General features: G+C 45.0%; 1 protein-coding gene across 1 annotated transcript in view; it reads left to right on the top strand.

Annotated features, from left to right (window-relative positions):
- The window catches only part of ATXN7 (ataxin 7), a 312,870-nt gene that overhangs the window by 82,776 nt on the left and 207,866 nt on the right, over nt 1-22,228 (top strand). The window lies entirely within an intron of this gene.

The raw sequence follows: 22,228 nt of genomic DNA, 5'->3' as shown, positions 1-22,228 counted from the left end.
CGAAGAATAATGCAAGCTAAACTAGCTTCAACAATAAGCTACGGCCATCTTGCTTTCCCGGGCCTATTGTCCGACAAGTTGGAGCATTTGCACATTATGGCCTTCAGAAAGGTTTTTAGGTTACCACTCTCGACAAAGCGCACGCTGACTATCCACTCGTCGCTATTTATGGTACCACCAACTAACCCTTGGCCTCTTTCTAAAGCGCGTGGAGACCTGTCGGTGATTTAGCGCTATATAAAAAATAAAGCAACATAACATTCGACTTGAGTTTAATTTAACAGCAATGGACATAGAATGTAAAAAAGATATAGTGAAACTGCATCATCGTGTGATTAAGGAAAGGCCAGGCACTCTGAGGGAAGCAATCCAAATAGTCTTCACCGACAATACTAGTCTATGGGCAAGGTACCTCATGTCAGCAAATAGTACACTGCACCTGACAGCCGATCTCACAACGGTCTACCAACGGCCAGCTTAAAGAACCTGCTAAAAAAAGAAGGGAAAGCTCATTTAGAAATATCAGGACATCGAAAGGATCCAAGCCATCCGTGGCGCTGAGGGCCTTGTCCACTCACACGAAGCCACTTTATGCCAACCATACCTGTAAGCTGGTCTGGGCAGACAGGCTCTTCAAAATGTTCTGAAGACCAGGCTTCTAACTCTACCAATACAGGCCTACAGGGCACACTGGAAAACTACACCAGCTGGAAACAGTGGATGTCGCCTATGTCAATACCATATAGAATCTGCAGAGCATGTGATCTGTTGCTGTCCAGTTTTGTTAAGCCTGAGGCGCTTATACCGAAGAACAATGTTCATCCAAAACAAAGTAAGAACCTGCAAGGTGGCCTTAACATTTATTTATACCACGACAGTACGAATGGAGCTTACAAGTGCTGGGAAGTTCTTTGCTGTAACTGGAAAGACTTTATGCCAAATGCAAGAACAAAAAAAAAACCCAGCGAATAACACTAACTTTATGCTTTTTGCCGGTGTGCACTAACATTACGGCATAGCACGGCCATTAGTAATCCTATATTAAGCCTTACCGCTAAGATGTACTTATTACAGCTTTCTGTTGTATATCACAAATTTATTACCTCCACTGCATCACCTTGCACTATGTCTTATCTATTAGAAGCACTAAAAACATTGCACTGATTTATGAATGTAATTAAAAAAACAAAAACCTTTTTAGATGTAATTTTACTAGCCCGTCGTGTTTAATCACAAAAGTAATATGTATTGCATTTGTAATTGATTTTAGGTAATCATACAATAAGTGATTTAGACTTGGATAACGTTAAACAAATAAACTAAGTCACAGAAAGAGCACCCGTGGAAACATGTTTGCATGTCCCATTGAAGTCGGGGCTCCTAGAATCAGATTGTGTCAACCAGAGTCTTTTACCACTGATTTCCGGAGGCTTAATCTTAATTGTTGAGCCCAAAACTGAGCATCAAGACCACCCCTTAAGCACTTGGCCCTCAAGGTGACGAAGTCTAACAGTCCTCGTCTTACTCAAGGATGTGGTATGGGGTTGGAGACTCTGAACGCAACCAATGCAAGTCAGTAACTTGATTTCCATTCAATTCATAGTCTTTGAAAAGGAAGTACTTGGCTCAAATAACATACACCTTAAAGCTATACATAGTATGTCAGAAAGCATCAGATTATTGTCTGTATCACCAATACCCTTCAGCAGATACTGTGTATAAAGCCTGGGCTTTTCCTGTTGGGGAACCTCTTATGATGCTCCTTGTGCAAAACTTCATGTTTAGTCTTTGTGAATCTCCCTTTCAGAGGGATGGGCATAAAATAAAGCACGTCGGGGGGGAGGCCAGTTTGGCTGTCAGCCAGGACTTGTGACTACTCCCTTTCTACTAGTGTGGACTTTGTTCTCACTTCTGGGTTGCCCCAGGTTGCACAGTAAGTTATGTGTTTTTGTCTGTTGGAAGGGCAGGTTGCACCACCGTATTCTATGAATTTGGTGGGACAGGGCTGCTTTTCGAGGTGTGTGCCGCATAGAAAACAGAGGGCAATCACCTCTCCCTGGCTCAGGTGGCTTGTATGAAAGCTGCTTCTACAGTACAGTGTTACAAGTGAGTGGGGGTGGGTCATCACTAGTCAAGGAGGCCTCTGTAGAGTTGCAGTGCTTGTGGGTTCTTGGATCTTGCAACTCTGTTTCTTCCTCGGGCCCAAACCCAAAACCCGCCATGCAAACAAGATCAGAACCTTCCCCTAATTTAATAATTGAGTACTTGGTGCTTCTCCATAAATGTTCTCCTCCGACACTCCTCTTGTCTAGTCTTTGTTGGGATTGTGAGCTGCGATGTTGCCCATGTTTGAAATCGTCTTGGAGTCATTCGGGGCCAGCCGCTCTTTCTCTTTCTTCTCGCTCATAAGATCCATCAACTAAAAGGCAATCTTTCGTTAGAACAGTTCTTTGGAGATTTAGAATTTACCAAGTGATTCTAAACCGTGTTCTTTCTACAGCGCTACAAGATTTGGCCTAGAGGAATACTGAGCTCTTCTATATTTTTTTGGCACTTGTCAGACACCACCTAAACTGTTTAGACCAGTTGGCATGCAATATGCGTAGTAGTATTTCAGTGGAGTTGTAACAGTCTGTTGCACATTTTAATGCAGAATTGAAGTCCGCTGAATAACTTCTAACTAACGTATATGCCTGTGATAGGGACAGTTTACATTCTGAGAATGTGAGAACTATTTTGCTACTGTTCATTTTTTTTTCTCTCTCTCTCCATAATCACTTGAAGCTTGCTTTCCAACCATTATAACAATAAACGGCCACTAACTTTGGTTTTCATATTTGAGCCTTGCATTACTATTTCAGAAATATTCCACTGATGCTGCAGAAGCCAGCATTATATGTATGTGAATATCTTACCAACCGTGAAATATGCAATCACATTTGCACTTTATTTAAGATATTTCATTTAAGGTTTTCAGCAGATGTAACCAAATGTTTAGATGGTGAATTTCCATTCATGAGATTCACCATTCTTTGCGTGCTTCTGTGAGTGCATGCGCAGGCTCTTCCTGGTCAAGGTCCTCTCCCCGGGTCATTTCTTGAAACTTGCATCCTTGGGGCCCTCTGACTTTAACTAATCTTGGGGTAGTGGGCTATTGTTCAATTTGATTACTGCCTTTTCTTCCCATCTGGTAGGCAAGGTTCTTCTGACTCCTACTTTGGGAAGCTTCCATCTTTTAAAAAGATGCACTACTTTCCCTATTGTAGAAACAATCACTGGATACTGGCAACCTCTGTTCTCTGCCCGAGGTACCATGAATTGAACTATATGCATATCTGGGTGACTGAGTTCTTTCCAACTGAATGTGTTGAAGAAAGTGCTTCTGACTCTTCCTGTGAAAGCTCCAAGCACAGCACCTCCCTTTCTAAAGTCTAGGCGAGTGGACTGTTAACACTATTGGGTTCTGCCCACCTACACCGTTCTGCATCCACAGCGCCTTAAGCTCACTGCAGCACTCTAGGTGCCGCGATCATGCCTGGAGATTCATCTTTCAAACCAACCTTTGCTGTGATTGCCACAGTGCTCTAACCAACTTTTCCTCATTTTGGCGCTCTGCTCACCTCCATTGGAGAGAGCAGAAGAAAGGTGAGAAAGGAAGATAAGGCCTAGTGCCACATTCTCATCCTATTTACACTGCCTCCAAGCAAGTGAAACAATGAGCGCATTGGCCCGTCACCGTGTTGATGGCCTGCGTCTGGTGGAGGTGCCCATGTTCTCCACTCTCTCTGAGTACACACACATTCTAGATCTTTCGGGTTTACGAAGATTAGAGATATGTTTTCCGACTATGTTCCCACATTCTCGTCCGTGTTCTATCCAAAGTTGAGTAAGAGGCGGAGAATGCTTTGGGCCTGGAGTGAGATGGGCATACCCTTCTCAGTCCCACACGTGAACTCTACTGTATCCCAAGCCGGTCAAATGCCTGAAGAAGCTGCCAGCATATGTTTTTGGAGAGAACCGGCTCCATTCCTAGAGTTCCGTTTTTAACAGTTTTGCTGATGTAGAGGATCGAGCCCTACCGCCACCACCAACAGTGGTTTTACCCTCTAGATCTATTGAGAGACTAACATTTTATCTGTGAGATAAAGATTAAGAAACTTGCGGTGTAACAACGTTTGGTGCGGCCTGCACCTATTTGTGGAAAGAGATTGTAATTTTGGAAGAAAAAGTTTGTTCTAAAGTTGAAAAGAGTAACCTTTTTAAGGCCGGGGAGTGGGAACCAGGTACAGTTAGCCACTGAAAACTTGCAAGCGATTTCTTTTTGTTTTTTTGCTAGAAGATTAAGGGCAGCTGAGAGAGAAAGAGAGTAGAGAAGAAAGGGAGGAGATAGTTACAAGAAGAGTACTTTGGCAGTGGGCCTAGTCTGGGCTTGCATCGCTTTGTTTTGCGGACAGCCGTCCCTCTCAAGTGATCTCACGGGGGTTCATAGGGGTCCAGATAGTCGTCCAGCCGTTTCCACATCCCCCTAGTAGCTGGCTTGCAAGCGATTTCTGAACCATTGCGCATGCTTTGGGGGGTTTTGAGAGCATGGTGCAGTTTCCTAACTCTTGGCAGCAATCAAGGCAGCTGTTGGTAGCCATCCTCTGGCCCTTATATTCGCACCTTATTAATGCGTTTTGTTGAAAATGTCTGAAATAGATTTACCAAAGCAAATTGGAGCCGTGTAACTATAGATCTGATGTAGTGGCTTTGCTACTTACGCTGCATCCTTGGCTCTAAACCTGACGTTAACACGTCACTGTACCTCGTTGTTCTAATAAAAAGCGTGGTTTTGATTTCTAGTAATGTCAGATATGTATCTGTTGGCATCACTTGCTTGTTTTCTGCAGTACACGCACGTTCCCCTTGGAGCTAGCTTCGTACTACATCACACCTCTAAAATTAACGAACCGTAAGGCCGACTCGTGGTCTTGATCTATGGTCCGCGTTGGGCGGGTGAAGTGCAAACAATCGCCTGCACCTTGCAGGTCCGCGAGCAGCTCTCTGCAGAAAGAGCCCGGCCCACTGCTCGAACTGAAAGCTGCCAGGCAGGTTCTTCTGTCTCGTGGCCGCCAGAGTTTCTGCACTGTCTTGGACGGGAGGCGCCGCACAGAGCTCAAGGGGTCATCTCCGAACCCAGCGTTATTAGCTCTTCGAATTTAAGCATTTCATTCGGCCTGGCGGTTTCCGACATTACACTCCCGGTAGTTTGCTGTTGTGACTCTCGAACGTGGTGGGCTAGTGAACAAATGAGCTTGGTGTCGGTTCGTGCAAGAGTGCATTAGCCCTACCTACATCGAGTCACCTTTCTCGTGTGTGAAGTTTGCCGCCTTTGCGCGCCACTTTGAAAAGCACACGTTACCCTTTGCCGAGGAGACGTTGCCGCTTGGCGTTCATGGCGCCGGTGAGTCAGAGCGGTGCCCGGGGGCATGTCTCCGCCAGCGAGCTCTGCTTGCATGCCATGGGGTGCTAACAACATTGGCACCGAAGGCACGAGGGACAGGCAGGCCCGCCAACTTGGAGCTAGCATCACCTTTTTTCAGTAGACAAAATGAAAGGAGACGGAGGCAGTGCTTTCGTGGTTTAATGCGAGTGGAGTGACCGAGAAATTATTGTGCTGTTGTCAGATTCGAAAGGAGGCAGCTTTCCCTTTATTTTACGTTGAAAGTGCGCAGGCGTCTACATTTAGGGCACTTCAAAAGCGCTATCAACCTAGATTTGAGAAATGGGCCTACATTTGTAGTTTATTTTCATATTATTCCTGCCCAGAGACACACCTGCCGATGTTTAAGCGGCAGGATTTTTTGTTGCTGAGTCTGAGAAGCCTTTGGAAAATAACCTACCTTGAGTGTTGGGGTGAAGCGCTTTTAATCCGCGGGTAGTTTCGGTTTGCGCGTGCGCAGTTAAGGAGCCCTAGCCTTGTGCATGTTTAGTGTGCACACATTTGTCTGTCAGCAGTGCCATTGACTGACGTGCAGTTGACTATCGTGAACGTAGCAGTAACTCGTAATACCGAGGCTTCCGTTTTACAGCGCTGTACATTAAACGGGTGCTGCAGGATGTCAGTGTGACGCTTAACAGCACAAGCTGTCATTCTCTGGCTTGTCAGAAATGTAAACCTAGCCCCCTGCTACTGTGAGAGCCATTCTCGGATTGCTGTGTTTGTCCCCCCAGTCGCAAGTGACAACGTTTTGGAATTGGGCTAAGGTCAAACCAGGTAATTGCATAGAGCAGTGTGAAATGGGGGGGGGGGGGACGACGACGTTGTTTTGGTTCTTCTTTGTCCAGTGACATCATAGTTGGGTGCTACTCTATGAATTCTTTTTGTGGATGCACAAGCGTACCTAAAGACGCCAGACAGGAAATCATTCCGAAATTGACAATTTCGAGGCTTATTTACATAGCACTTGGTTCTGTGGCATCTTTGAAAACCAGTTTTAACATTTACTGTGGAATTGCCAAATAGAATTCCCCCGTGACCTATCATTCCCGTCCATTCAATACCAGTTGATGCAAGCACAACTCAAAACCAAAGGGGATGATGGACGGAGTGTTGAACATTGCAAGCACTCACCCCCAGTCAACTCTTCTGGGTTTAATCCATCATCATTCTTTAGCTCACTCTGCCACCCCAGTTCAGACATGGCCATATGCAAATCAGTCTGACCCTGTGCCTCATGGGAACAGTCTAGCCCGAACTGCCAAGCCATGTCTTCCCTGGGCTGAAAACGAGCATCCTGGGACCGGTTTCTGGCTAATCAGCCGTCATCAGCCAGGCTAGCTTGAATCCAGTGGCAAAGTGAGCAAGGGACCCACGTCTGGGCATACCCTGCCAACTTAGGGCGAACAAAGCAAAACCAAAGGGGATGATGGACGGAGTGTTGAACATTGCAAGCACTCACCCCCAGTCAACTGATCTGGGTTTAATCCATCATCATTATTTAGCTCACTCTGCCACCCCAGTTCAGACATGGCCATATGCAAATTAGTCTGACCCTGTGCCTCATGGGAACAGTCCAGCCCGAACTGCCAAGCCATGTCTTCCCTGGACCAGAAACAAGCATCCTGGGACCGGTTTCTGGCTAATCGGCCGTCATCAGTCAGGCTAGCTTGAACCCAGTGGCAAAGTGAGGAAGGGACCCTCAGAGCCTTCTGCCTGTAATCCCACACTGGATAATTGTCCACATACCACAAACTCAGTGTGCTATAAACGCTCGAACTACCTTATTTGAACCTAAAGGGCCCACGCTCTGCACACAAATAATTGGTCTGTCCGATTCTTGCATCCCATCGACACTGTAACTCAATCACAGTTTGTCCAGTACTTTAAATGCCAATGATTCTACACTCTGGCCATGCCACCCCCACCCACAGGTACAGTTCTCTGTAGCCAACAATTAACTGCACAAGCAGGCCTATCAGATAGCTACGTTTTGCTCCCCATCTAGAAGTAACCAGTTCTTCCTATAGCTACAGTTTATCCACTCGCTCTGTCCCGCACAAACTTGCATGGCCACTCACCTTGAGGTCTGTGCTACACTTACACGCATACAAGTTATTAACTGAACTACACTATTTTCCACATGTTGGCACAGCTGTAAAGGCTGCATTTTCTGCATGACCACCCATGATTTTTCGCCTTTTGCTAGATCCCATATACGATTGCTGGTTTTAGAACTCTATGTACCTTACTCCTGCTAGCCAGGAGTTGGGTGTCTAGTACTACCTTAAGGTCAAATAGGCATATTCCTAACATATTTTTAAATTGCCTGTAAGTCTCTAGCACATGGTGCAAGGTGTATCCAGGCCCTGGAAGTTAATTACCTAGAGTGGACTGCAGCACCTATTGTGCCGTCCGCTGCAGCTGCGGTGCAAACATGGCTTCAGGCCTACCATTGTTGGCTGAAATCTGCATGTTTTAAACTTACAGCTACCTGTGTTAATGACCCTTTTTGGCAGGGGAGAACCTCCCTTTAAATATTAATATGTCACCCCTATGTAAGCATTGTAGCTCACGCAGTAGAGTACATGGTATTTAAAGTGGGACATGAAGAAAATTAATATTACCATGTGTCTGCAGTGACATGGTTGAAAAAGCTATTTTCACTGTGGTAGGCATAGCTGTCCTATGTAGAAAACCATAGTGAAGATTAAAAAGGCTAATATATATCTGGGATGGGACCAGCTAGAAAAATAATTAAACTATTTTTTAACGTTACTAAAAATCTAATTCAATGGTGAAGTCAAATTTGAATAAACATTAAGGAAGAGTAAATTTTAGCAAGTCAGCTTTTCCCTACCTGAGTGTTTGGAGGCTAATTTGCATTCGTTCTCTAGCTTCTCCTAGCCGGTGATTAGCCTTGATTAGGTGTGAAGTGCCTCCCAGGAGAAAACAAGGAGCTGACCTGAATGGGCAGAGATGACTCATCTGAATTCCACAGAATGTGCACGGTGGATGCTGTGGGCCTCCTTTTGACAAGTGTCAAATCATGATCGACTTATCTGTCGAACCACATTTAGCACTTAAGGCCCATTAGTTTTTTGTAGAGAAATATGAAGTAATACAATACTGAAAAAAGAATGTCTGTGGTTCTTAACCTTTTGACTTCTATGGACTCCCACTTAAACATTACTGGAATCCAGGGACCCCCACTGAATCATGTTGTTAATACAAGGACCCTATGGAATCACTACTGAAAACGAGGGACCCCCAACTTTGAGCAATTTCAATGATTTTAAACCTCAAAACAAACAAACGTATGGAAACAAGTATTCATCAAACAAATTCACAAATAATGAAATATGTTTTACGATTCACAAGCCAATATAAACAAAGTTTTCATTTTAATGGGAAAGTTAGGGCATTTCAAGATTCAGTTGAGTCCACTCATTGTCTATTCTATATTAGATTTGATGTATTTGCACTGCTCTCATGAACCAGTCTGAGGACAACACTGTAATTTTTAGCCAGTTGCAATTTCCTTCACATTTACTTAACGTTTTAACATTTTCAGTTTTACGTTTTTCCGATTATTATTATTTTTTTTTTTTTGCAGACATTTTATTAACCTGTTGATATTTAATTTTCTAAGCAGTTGCAGACCCCCTGAGTAGGCGTAGCGGACCCCCAGGGGCCCCAGATTGTGGATTAAGAACCACTGGATTAAATGTTTAAGTTCCTAAAAATCTTTATGATTTGTGTTAATTTTTTGAGTAATGGAGGTATGAATAAAGAATAGAATACTTATCAGAAAACAATTTATAACACCTGCCAGAGATTGGAATACAGTAGGCGCAATAATGGAACCAACAGAGCAGAAAGCCAGCTTTGGACTGAGGAGGAAGAAAAACACCATCATACTGGATTTGTTCAGAGTGACCAGCTTTCAGCCTTGAACCTGTGCACACGCTAAACCATCATGCAATAAGGCACTGAGTTACTGCTACCTTTTTCATCTAAGGCATTACAGAATGTCTTATTTCAGTATTTGTACAAAGACAATCTGGAATGTATCTTGCTACATCCTGGTGCAGTCCATCTACCAAATGTTTTTTATTGGAGCTGTTACATTTCTATACACAGTTTAAGTCCTTGGTGAGCTGCTATTACATTATGCAGGTTATATGCTTTTTTTTTTTTAAAGCTTGTTTTTATTGCAATTTTTCAAAGAAGAACAAAATACATAATGCGCACAATGCAAAATATGTAGACACATTATTGGCATGCAGCAACGCATGAACGAGTGCCGATGATAAATATGATATCAAAATAATAAAAGAAGAAAAGTAACTATAAGACTTCACATTGCAAGTACATACAATAGTGAATCGCAATGAAACAGTACTTCCCAACTGGCTAGCTGTCGCAACAACTATTTTTGCAATGGAAGACAGTCAGTGAGTTCAGGATGGAGCAGTTAGTAGGAGGGAAGTGGCTGCCAAATATTTTTGGGCCGGGAGGCTCCATGCTTTTGGAGGCCAGCGATGGGGAGGGCTATGGTATAGATAAGTCTCCTAGGTATTTCTTTTATAGCATTCTGGGATATGCCATCGTCTGTGAATGTTATGTTCATGTTATCGCACTGAAAAGACCATCCAGTCTTTGGGCCCTTTCGGCCTAACTCTTGTAACCACTTTCTGAGCTGGCGTTTATGACCTGACTCCGGTGGCCATTCTAGATTAGATTTGATTTCGACTCAGTCTTTTCGGCACAAGGCCATTAAAGAATAAATATCACACATAAAAGTTGTTAAAACGAATAAATAATTACAGTGGAATCTCAAGCCAATCACATACTGTTATCAAATTGCATCAGCAATGCAAAGTGAATAAACACAGCATTATTCAATGAAGGAGGTCTTCCGGATTTTGAGTGCTTGAGGAATATAACCTAAAACTGATGCACAACAAAACTCAAACTCTAGCATTTGGAGAGGGAGCAAACAGACAGAAAAATATATAGAACCAAAAGAGCACGTGGTAATGGACATAAACGCCCTTGGTCTGGAATAAAACAAAAAAATAAAATGGGCCATTCTAGATTATTCACCCCTCGCCTCAATCGGGATTCCATGGCTACACTTATCGGTTTTAAAATATATTTTTCTTGCTTCTAAGAAATATTAAACTGTACGAAAATGGGCTTAGAGATAACACTTCACGTATACTACAAACACAAACTCTTTTAGCAAGCTTTATGCCAGTGGCTGGTGAGTTGGGCAAGAATTCAAATTTGAGGCCTGGGGACCTTGGATAGCGTGCAGTTTATGGCGCTTTGCCAGTCAGATGATCTGTTTAGCAGTATCAGAAGACTACAAAAAGTATTTGGCTTAGTCATATTTGCGTTCCAGAGGAGCATTGCACCAGAAAACCTTCTTTCAATTAGTGCTTTGTCCGTATCGTCACCACAATCTCATAAAATGTGACATTAGTAAATTGTTTCACTTTCGAAGTAGAGTTGACAGAGACAGAAAATACATTGCGTTGTCCGGAGGTTGGATTTTGGTTTTATTAGTGCATTGCTCAGTCTGCTGTTTATTCACACATCCTCCTTGGGAAGGAAATCTCTTGGTGCCATTAAAGAAGTTAGAAATGCATAATTTTGGATGCAAAGAAATACAAAGGCTCTTTATGAAAAGCAAATGAAATTAAAGCATTACATGGGTTTGATGGTTGCGGCAGTCTAGAAGAGTTCAATTTTGATCATCAGATTAATGGAGATTCTCATAGTTTTGCACTCTGCGCTCTCCCTGAAGTCTGTTAATGAAAGAGGTACACTGGGTGAAAGATCTGAGCAGCTGCTATCTCAGGAGAGCCGTTTACATGACCACCCATCTGTACAACTGCACCTTTGGCTTGACTGAATATCCCCAGACCAGCTCGGAGAATGCATCTTTAAATACTGGGCTTTATGTGGTGGCCCTGCACTCAAAAGCTGTCATCGGGAACATTGACACCTTCTCCTTATTGTGAAATGCTTTCCAACAATACAAGAGTAGTAGGATATGATTCACTCCCTTAAAACAAGTGTGGATCAAATGAAAGAAGAGCAAGAAGGGCTAATACCTGCCTCTTTTAGACGGTCCTTGCCAATCATTTTGAGCCAGCAACACTTGTATATCGCCAGAAAGACAGAGGATATGTGCTAATGGGCCTGGATCGTTAGCATGGTGGCACATTACGTCAGTGGCCCTTGAAGGAGTAGCCCAGTTCTGGACGTTTTTCTCTCTCTACCTCACAGGAGAATATTTTCCTGTTGACAAGGACCTGGCGAATGGTGGCACCACCCTACTGTCGCAAATCAAATAGTACAATATATTTATTTACAACTGTTCCAGGTGACTTAGATATTGGAACTTTATGCCTCTTTCATCGTAATCCAAGTATATGCATTGGCTATTCTTACCGTGAGAGCTTTAGAAGCGTTTGTTTGGTCTTGGTTTATAGTTAGCAAGCATCCAGTCATCATTCTTACAAAACGTCAGTGGATTTCACTGATTCTGGGTTCAGAAAATACATTATTGGAGATAGTGTTTGAAGTCTCAGGTGGTTCAGATTCACTAGATTTGGACCTGGAACTGTCGAATATAGTAGGCATGTTTGTTAGTGGATCAGAACATGTTTTTCCACGTTGATAAGACTTTACCATCCACAGAGACGGGTAATGATTTGAACCAGAATTCTTCCAACTAGTTGCCGTGGGATGCATCTCTTGAGCTATTTTTCCCATGCGATGCATCTCATGCACTATTTTTCCCACTGTACAACAGTTAAACAAATCGGGCGCGCTGTGTCCATTGAACTTTTACAACCAAACAAGTAAACGGACAAACGGAAATAAACCTAGTTGGAAGTGGTTGTGGGCAGCAATGAGCCCCCCCCCCGCCCTTCCTCAAGAAACGTGCCTGCTTTGCTCCTTTTCACACTGCTCTCTGAGAGGGAGAAAGCCTCCCTTTTGGATGCAGTAGCATGAGCTTACACCAGACAAATGGGTCCTGGAAAAATAACCTGTTCATGGCTTGGAGTCTTAAAGAATTACACCCCCTATACCCCAACTTGCAGAAGATAGCCAACCATCCACCAGTCCTTCCGCATGAGTCCAATCTAATGGAGGGGGCCAAACATGAAGAAGATAAGTTAAATACTCAAGACAATGGGCCCCTCTCTCGGCCATCCTTCATAACTGGATGGGAATTTGTACAGCAGCAGGCATGCCTGGAAAAAGACTGTCTGATAGAAAGCTGACATTTTAGAAACTTCAGTAGGGACTCTGTGCAAGCCTATATTTTTTCACACATCGAGCCAAATAAAACGATAGATTTACAGTGAATATAACCAGTGCGGTGCCTTCTGGACCAAGGATTTTCACCAAGTGCCTTGCCCAGCTAGCAGTTTTTATACTACTTTAAGTACAGGGAATACATGCTCCAGGAAATAAAAGAACTGAATGCATTAATTTCAGTTTATTTTTGTATGGGTTAATAAAAAAAACATAAATTAGTCAAAGTTCTAAGATCAAAGATTCAATGAACAAGATAATTTCTTTTAAATTTTCCAATAAAACTGGATTCATACCAAAACAGTGTTAAAATAGCTGTCAGTGTAGATCAGTATGAAATATATATACACACACACCTGTTATCCATGCGTGCGTTTTTAATACGCTAATATACAGGCAGACACATACTACTTATACTTACCAAATTCTATACATTTCAGTGCAGTAACATACAGGCAGACACATACTCCATATATTTGACAAAATTACACATTAGTTGTGGGAACGACCCACTTAAGCATTGAATCCAAGCTACCCTACGAGTTCTTATTTGCAATGTGTGAAAGTGCTTGCGCAAAAAGTGTCTACGTGCATCAATCAAATTTGGACAAACACACAAAATATGTATTACAGATTGTTGTTTATATCCACATAGCTGACCGGTTTGTGTTGGCGAGCAATGCTTCCAATGAGGGGTCAAGTCTTTAGTGGGTATATAACTCATTCTTAACCTCATGAACCCTAACTTCATGTAATATAAATAAGATGTATTGAAATATGACTACGTTTGGGCGCTCAAAAGAATTTATAACCATCCACGAATGGACTTTCTTGGCAAATTGATGTTTGTCCTGCAGATGTGAAGAAAGTCTCACTGACTTATTCTCTGCTTCTTGAAAGGAAGGTTCTGAGGCGGCAGAGTCCAAAGGGAAGTAAGTGCTAAAGTGAACAAACCAGATGATAATCTCCCTGTCTATTCGTTGTTTTTTTGTTTTTTTTTACTAATTCCAATTTCAGCCCATAAGAGGATGGCCAAAGTAGGTTTGGTCGCTTGTTGGAGTTTGTTTTACTTACTAGGCCAAATTCCAAGTGAATCTGTGCCTGAAAAGTATTAGGCTGCACTCTGAATAGAAGTCTGTAAATGTCCGCTTGAAGTGTCTCGAGTAGCTTTGAGTTGCACCCAGGCATTATTTCTGATCCATAAGTAAGAGAATATATGTATTTAGTCTCAATTGTTGTGAGAATGGGACGCGATGTTGTGCCTCTCTGCTTAGTGTGCACCAATTTAAATGCAAATAAAAGCACATTTTCTCTTTAATCTTAGAAATGTGGGTTAAACGTAATTTGTTCAAAAGTAGCTCCTAAGTTCATGTACTTCATGACTATTTCCAATTTTTCATCCAAGTGGCAAGCAACGTTTTTTATTCCTACACTGGTTACCAAAAAACTTGACATTTCAATCATCATTTGTAAAGCCCAGCATCTGGGGGTATCTGGGCGATGTTTCTCTGTCGAAGAGCCAGGTCTTGAGTCTCTTTCTGAAGTCTGCCAGCAATGAAGTTGGCGAGGAAATTTGTTACAGGTCTTGGCAGCGATGTAGGAGAAGGAGCGGCCACCACTGCGGCTGCCATGGATGCGGAGTGTGTGAGTGAAGAAGAGCAAAGGTGTCTGGAGGGCTGGTGGAAGTTGATGGTTGATGAAGCAGGTCCTAGGTCGTGGAGGGATTTGTAGGCATGCAGGAGGATCTTGAACTGGCATGTCTTCTGGTTTGGGAGCCAGTGGTGTCTCTCAGGTGGCGGGGTGATGTAGGTTCATTTAGGGAGGTGCAGGATGAGTCTGGCTGCAGCGTTCTGTATGTTCAGGAGTCTTCGGAGGAGCTGGGTAGAGATGCCGGCGTAGAGGGCGTTGCTGAAGTCGAGGCAGCTGGTGACACGGCCCTGAGTGGCTGACTGTTTTTCTGATATTGGCTGGGATCCATCTGAAGATTCTGAGGAGCATGCAAAGTGTGGTGAAGCTGGAGGAGGTGACTGCATGGTCTTGTCTTTTTATGGTGAGTTAGCTGTCGAGAATGATGCCAAGGTTGTGTGCATGATCGGTTGATCTGTGTGAGTCTGAGTTCTCCAGGTCACCAGCTGTGGTCCCATGCAGAAGTGTTCTTACCAAAGTACTTCCGTTTTTTGGAGTTGATTTGGAGGCAATTTTCTGTCATCCATTTGGTTATGTTAGTCATGGTGTTGCAGAAGTTGATTTTGGCGTTGGAGGGGTCCTCTGTGAGCGAGAGAATCAGTTGAGTATTGTCTGCGTAGGAGACTATGTTGAGTCCGTGGGATCTGATTACATCTGTGAGCGGGGTGGGGGGGGGGGGGGGGGGGGGGGGTCATGTAAATGTTGAACAGGGTAGGGCCCAGGGATGATCCTTGTGGTATGACGCATATGATGTTTTTGGGTGCGGAGGTGAAGGCAGTCATTCGGATGCTCTGTATGAGTCCTGTCAGGAAGGGGGATCCACTTGAAGGCATCTTGCTGTACGCCTAAGTTGTAAAGTCTGTTGATGAGGGTGTTGCGGGAGATGGTGTTGAACGCCGCAGAGGTGTAGGAGGATCAGGACCACAGTTTTCTACGCGTTCGGGGAGTGTTCTGATGCTGTCTGTGGCAGCAATCAGTGCAGTCTCAGTGCTGTGGTTGGCACTGAATTCAGATTGTGAGGTGTCCAGTAGGCGGTTTTGTTCCAGGATTTCGGTGAACTGCTGGCTTTTTCACGTACTTTGGCAGGGTAGAGTAGAAGGGAGATCGGATTATTTGTTTTGTTGGTTAATTTCCAGACCGTTCCTACTGGTATATGCAAGGGTGGTTATTAATCATTGTAGTCCAGTAGGGGGTCTTACTAGGTAAGACTATTTTGTCCGCATATTGAAGACTGTCAGTCTCTCACAGAGCAAAATGTATAGCAATAGATAAATGAATGGATGGATTGTGTCTTTGTGCATATATATATATATATATATATATAATTACCTACTGGCGGTCGCCAGTAGGTAGTTATAGTTAGGACCACGTTTCCATAGGAAAACCTCAACATTCTATTTTGAATAACTTTGGCGCCGGTCGACGAATCCTCGCGAATTTCTCAAAATAGGTGGGGCGCTACGCTCCGCTCCTACCCTGAAAGTCTCGGGGGGATTCGTCAAGCGGGGGCTGAGATAAAAGGGGGGTCCCAAAACGCGTTTTTCCCATGCATTTTTCCATAGGACCTTTAGAACGAGCTACAGCCCGAACGGCTGAACAGAATTACTAGAAATTTGGCAGAGAGGTAGTCCCTAGGTCAAGGAAGTGCCTTTTGTAGGTTTGGTGTAAATCTGTTCAGTAGATTCTGAGAAAATAGCCTTTAAATCAATATATATATCTGAGCCCGCTTACGGTACGCTTACCGTACGCTTACGGTAAGCGTACGGTGGCGTGCGCGAGCGCGATTCTGATTGGCTCTTAGATCTTAGTAAACATTCGAATCGGCAGAAACCAGGAAGCGGCGTCCGCCATTTTGTCTACCGCACTGAGTGTTATGTATCAAACATGATGGCCAAAAACATGTTACGGGGATGTTTTGACAACTCCCTCTCACATAGTCATGTTGAGGGAGTCCCCAAACATCCCCCAAGAGCAAAAACGGCATTATTTTTTTTTCGGCAATTTCGCGGGGTACGCTTACCGTACGCTTACCGTAAGCGTACGGTAAAAAAATAAAAATAAAAAAAACACTATCCACACTTTCTCCACCCCTTGTGCAAATGGTGGCCGAAGGCCACCATGTGTGCATGGCTTATCAGAGCACAGAAAATTTTCCCAAAAAATTTCAACAGATTACCTATCACAAGGAAGCGCATAATATGTCCTCCATGTGCGCACGGTGCGCGAAGCGCATCGTGCGTACATGGCCCATCTAGCGTAACGTGGGCACGGCACTAACTGCGTAAAGTGGGTGCGCGGTGCGCAAAGCGCACCGCGTGCTCACTGTGCGTGCACGGTGCGCGAAGCGCACCGTGCGCGCACGGAACGAACTGCGTTAAGTGGGCGCGCACGCCACGAATGGCGTAAAGTCACTTAGCATTTAAAAAACCGTACAAATTCACTGAAAAAACCATAGGTTTCACACACGTTATAGTTAGGAATTAGCATTTAAAAAACCTTGCAAATTCACTGAAAAAACCATAGGTTTCACACATGTTATAGTTAGCGGAAATTTTACTGATAAAAAACCAATGAAATTGCCCCGTTATAGTTAGTGCTGGCAACTATAACTCACGCGACCGCAATCTTCTGCTGATGACATATGTGTCTTTATGAAAAAAAAATATTTGTAATATATGTATAGCTAAAAATGTATGGAAGAAGACATGGGCAAATAAGTGTCTAAATACAGTATTAGCATCAGCAGAGGATTGCGGTCGCGTGAGTTATAGTTGCCAGCACTAACTATAACGGGGCAATTTCATTGGTTTTTTATCAGTAAAATTTCCGCTAACTATAACATGTGTGAAACCTATGGTTTTTTCAGTGAATATATATATATATATATATACATACACGCTATGCCACAAATCCCTACCAACACACGTAACCCATCTCCTCTGCTGGGGAAACTGGTAGCTACAGGGTGCCCTGAGAGCCAGCTGTAGACTTTGAAAACGGTGCTGCAGCTGGTTTTGATTGTTGACCTGTGTTTTAAACCTGTGGAAATTGTTTATACTGTATGAATTCGAACCACCACCTTTCCACGCATCTTAACTGTGCATGTAATTAGCCTGCTTTATCATTACATTGAAACCATGGGCAATATAGTGGGGGAACTATCACCCCTGAAACTTAGTCAAAAAGAAAAATATCCACCCAGTGGAAAATTAAGGACCTTTGCGGTGGTAGAAAGCACCATAGATCTGTGGAGACCAAATCCTTCGACTAAGAATCTGACCGGACTTCACATTGAAAGGGGACACTATAAAAACAGTGTCTTTGAGTCTAGAATCTTTTTTTCTGCATTTAAAATAGGGCAAGCAAGAAAACAACCTAGTAAACAAACAAAACAGTCAGTCAACCAATCCGGTCAATCACACCTCGCAAGAAAGGTGCGAGGAGATAGTCTGTTTTCTTTGCTGAGAAGATAAAAAAAGACCAGAACATTCACTGCCAAAAAAATCAGTACCAAGTTAAACCCTCATTCTTGCCTTGAAGACCAATACTTCAAGAAGTGGGTTCTGAGAAGCCAATGAGAGCGAGGTCTTCAAAATAACACATTCGCGACCAGCTGCACATTTCAAACTCTATCCCCTCGACCTTGATTAACGAGATTCGCAGTAATCTTTCACTGTACTTGTCTCAGCTGACCATTTTTGCGCTGACCGAAGGTGAAGTTCTGAACTGTCTGCAAATAGGACAGGTTACACCCTTCTTAAAAGAAAAAAAAAAGGGGAGTCTTAAAAGACCTTAACAGTCTAAATTCTTGAAAGCTACATCTCCTTGCAACTCAAACAATACTTTGACCAATTTTCAGTCAAAATTCAGCGATGACTGCAGCACAGAGACGGGTGTTTTACAGATAGTGAACTTCGCTCACCTCCTGGATTATAGACTCTTGCCTCTTCAGACTAATTGACTTATATGCAGTGTTTGACATGGTCAACCATATCATCCTATTAAACACACTCGAGGAAAGAATTTGGATGAATGGACCTGTCCGAATCTGGTTTTCCTCTTAACTGAACGAATTAAACTGAACAGGTATTTCTTATATCTAACACAGTCTAAATGGTACCTCATGGATCAATACTATCTTCCACTTATACTTTTTTTTTTTTAAAACAGATTTTATTTGTCAAGTAACACATATACAGCAGAGCTCTGTACCCCAGAAACTTCTGCATAAGAAACTAATATCATCATGGCTTTGACTGTTTACATGAGCAAAGCAAGAGCATAATAACCATAACCCCCCAACCCACACCCCCATCGCGCTAACGTCCACCCGAGCAGCACATTAACAGAAAAAGCACCTTCTGCGAAAAGTATGGTCCGTCATTGCACATGAGACTATGTCCTGCATCAACAAAATAGAGTGTTAAGCTGGGTCGAGGGGCCCTGCCATAGAGACAGGCTCCAACTCCAAGCCTCGATAATCCACCCATCGTTTCCAGATTTTAAAATGTTTAAGCAGGCACCCTCTTGCCGTGAAGATGGGAATCTCCAGGCCCATGCAGAAGTCTAGACTGTTCTTCCATGTGGACACTGAGGACGCTACCGGTGCCTTCCAAGCCCTGGCAAAATCTTTTAGCCAGTGTAAACCCCAGCAGCATGAGATGGTACTTGTATATGTTGCCCCCAACCCCGTCCATAACATGTAGGAGTACCAGCTTTGGCGAGCAGGGAGGTCCCAACCCAGCACCTCTGAGAGGCAGGCCATAACTCCCCTCCAGAAACGTGCCAAAGCAGAGCAGTGCCAGACTGTATGTATCAGGGTACCCTCCTCCCGCTTGCATCTGAGACACACAGGGGAGGCCCCCAAACCTGCCCTCCGCAACCTAACCCTGGTGAAATATACCAGAGGAAGGTACATGAACTGGATAAGGTGTAGACTTAGGGCTATGGCAGCCCCCTGCGGGGAGGCCAGGGCCTCTGTCCAGTCCTCCTCCTCCTCCAGTGGGCCCACATCACCTTCCCAGGCCTCTCTGAGTTTCTACAGCGTGTGGGAGCTATGCGTATCCAGGGATTGGTACATTTTTTAGATCTTGTGGTCTTGGAGATCTCCCATGAACACCTTTGCCTCAATCGGCCTAAACTCGACTAATGACTCCAAGCCCTCCAAACTAGGGGAAATAGCGTGCCGTAATTGAAAGTATCTATAGAATTGGGTTTTTGGCATATGGAAATCTTTCTGTAGATCGTGAAAGGACTTCAGGACCGGCCCCCGCATTACGTCACCCAGGGCAGAAATACCAATACTATCCCAGCCACGAAACCCATGTAGAGTAGCCAATCGCGGCAGTCACCCATTGTGCCAGAAGAGAGTCTCCAGCGTCAACCTATTCCACCAGCCAATCCTCTGTAGAGCCTGCTGCCAGATTTGGAATACAACCTTTGTGACAGACGGCAGGGAATTGCGCAATGGTGCAGAGTAAAGTATAGTGTGTAAAGAGATCCCCCATGCACCTCCGTTCAACAGCATAAGCAGGGTCGGCCCTATCCCCATACCACCATTCATTTAGGACCAGCAGGTGCGAGGCCATGGAGTAAGATAAAATATCAGAGGTCGCCAGTCCCCCACAGTATGTAGATTGAAAACAAGTCCGTAGGGCAACTCTCGCCACTCCACCGGCCCACAGAAATTGTCCCAGGGCCGCATTGACCTGTTGAAACCATCTGGGAGGGATCGGATATGGGTGATTTTGCAGATGGTAGAGTAAGCGGGGCAGCAAGACCATCTTGAAGATGGCCGATCTACCATATATATAGACAATGGCATATGGGACCAAGTCTTAAGATCCTCCCGTACACGGTCCCATATTGGAGCCAGATTTCTGTCCCAAGATATGGTAGGTGAGTCTGATTGAAACACTCCCAAATATTTCATCTCCCCAGAGACTACCTGAACGGAGGATGCCCAGGAGCCGAGACCCGCCGCATCCCCAAGAACCCATAGAGTGGACTTTAGAGGGTTCATGTATAAGCCAGAGGACACGCCGGAAATCTGCATGATGCGAAGCAGCCTCGGCCCTGTCCTGTCTAAGTTGGTGAGAAAGAATAGCAGATCGTCGGCGTACAAAGCAATATGGTCCGACAGTCCGTGCGCCCATTCAAAGCCTGTCACTTGTGCATCGATCCGCACCCAGGCGGCCAAGGGTTCCATAGCTAACGCGAACAAGTATGGAGACAAGGGGCAACCCTGCCTGGTGCCCTGTCCAATGGAAAATGTGGAGGAGATCGAGCCAGCTACGCGCACTGACGCAGTGAGGTCTGTGTAGAGCAATGTCCGGTAGGACAAGAAGCGAGGTCCAATATTAAGCCTACGTAAGAGCGCAATTAAATATACCCAACTGAGGGAGTCAAATGCCCTATCCATGTCTGCCAGTGTTAGACCTGTTAGCCCTAGGGTGGTCTTACGCCGTTTTTTTGCCCTTGTCGCCTCATTTTTGCCACCATCTTTTTGTTGGCCCTAGGCCTCTGGGCACCTTACCACTGCCAAACAGTGCTGAGGTGCAGGTGCTCTCTCCTAATAACATGGCTGCCACAGGCCCCTGCTACTGCAGGGTGGCCATTGCATACACGCACTAGTTTAGGAGCAGGCTGGGACATCTTAATACTGTATCTTTGCCGTCCCGCCTTTTTGTCCCATAGACAGATATGTGGAAGCTCCTGGAACCTTCCAGCCCTGGGAGGGGTTGTGCTTTGCCGCCTTTACAGAAGGGTCACCTGACCTAAGGGTATAAGAGGAAAGGAGGGAAACTGAACTGGTCAGTTGGGGCACCACTGGACCTGGGGGAACCTCTGCCGGAGCGTAGGCGGTTGGGCCTAGGGGAGAAACCTACACTACTGGGACTGACTGAGTCTAGGCCCTGCTGTACCTAAGTTAGATGAGGGACTTCCTGCCTACTGATCTTGCCCAGTGAGGGGGAAACCCAGGGGACCAACTCCAGTGTGCTGCAGGGACCCACCATGCCTCAGATGCCTGCCAACTCAACCCCCTTCTCCCCCTCAAAAGCCTGCAACTGAGACCTGCCATCTCCCTCCCCCTGAGATAAGCACTGCCCTGAAGACGTGGGCTGTTTGTCGTGAGCCACTACAGGAACTACAGGTAAAGCGCTGTGCCCACCTAGCGCTGTACTGCCAGAACTGTGCCCCCCTGAGGAATAATCTGCCTGTGCTGCCGAGCGCTGTAAATCCTAAGTGCTGCAAACCCATCACCGCCGCCCAGGATGGGGCTGAACTACTGCTGTGCCCCCTGCATGTTATGACTCTCAAGCGCTCTGCATTCTAAGCGCTGCAAGCCCCAGATCACTGCCACAGCCCAGGCACCTGCGATCTAGCACTGTGCTTGTGAGAGCGCTATCTGCCAAAGTCACCGCCGCGGGCACCTGCTCAGCTGAAGGAGAAGCACTCACCTGCCGAGAATCACTGCTGCTGCCCGGGCGCTGTGAAGAATGAGGCGCCGCCTGTGTCGCTGACGGGTGTGCCTTGGTTGGGCGCTGCCGCAGAGTGCGCCGTGGTCCCGAGAATCACCGCCGCGGCCCCGGCGCCTACTGCCCATGAGGATCTACTGCTGCCGGAGTCCCCGCCGCGGCCCCCGAAGCCTGGAGAGGACCGCCGCGGTATTGGGGCGGCCTGCACCAGGCTGGCAAAGCAAGCGCACCCTGCCTCACGGGGCGC

The sequence above is a fragment of the Triturus cristatus genome, chromosome 9 (genome assembly GCF_964204655.1).
Source record: "Triturus cristatus chromosome 9, aTriCri1.1, whole genome shotgun sequence".
Lineage (NCBI taxonomy): Eukaryota > Metazoa > Chordata > Amphibia > Caudata > Salamandridae > Triturus > Triturus cristatus.
This window is presented reverse-complemented; position numbering and strand designations above follow the sequence as displayed.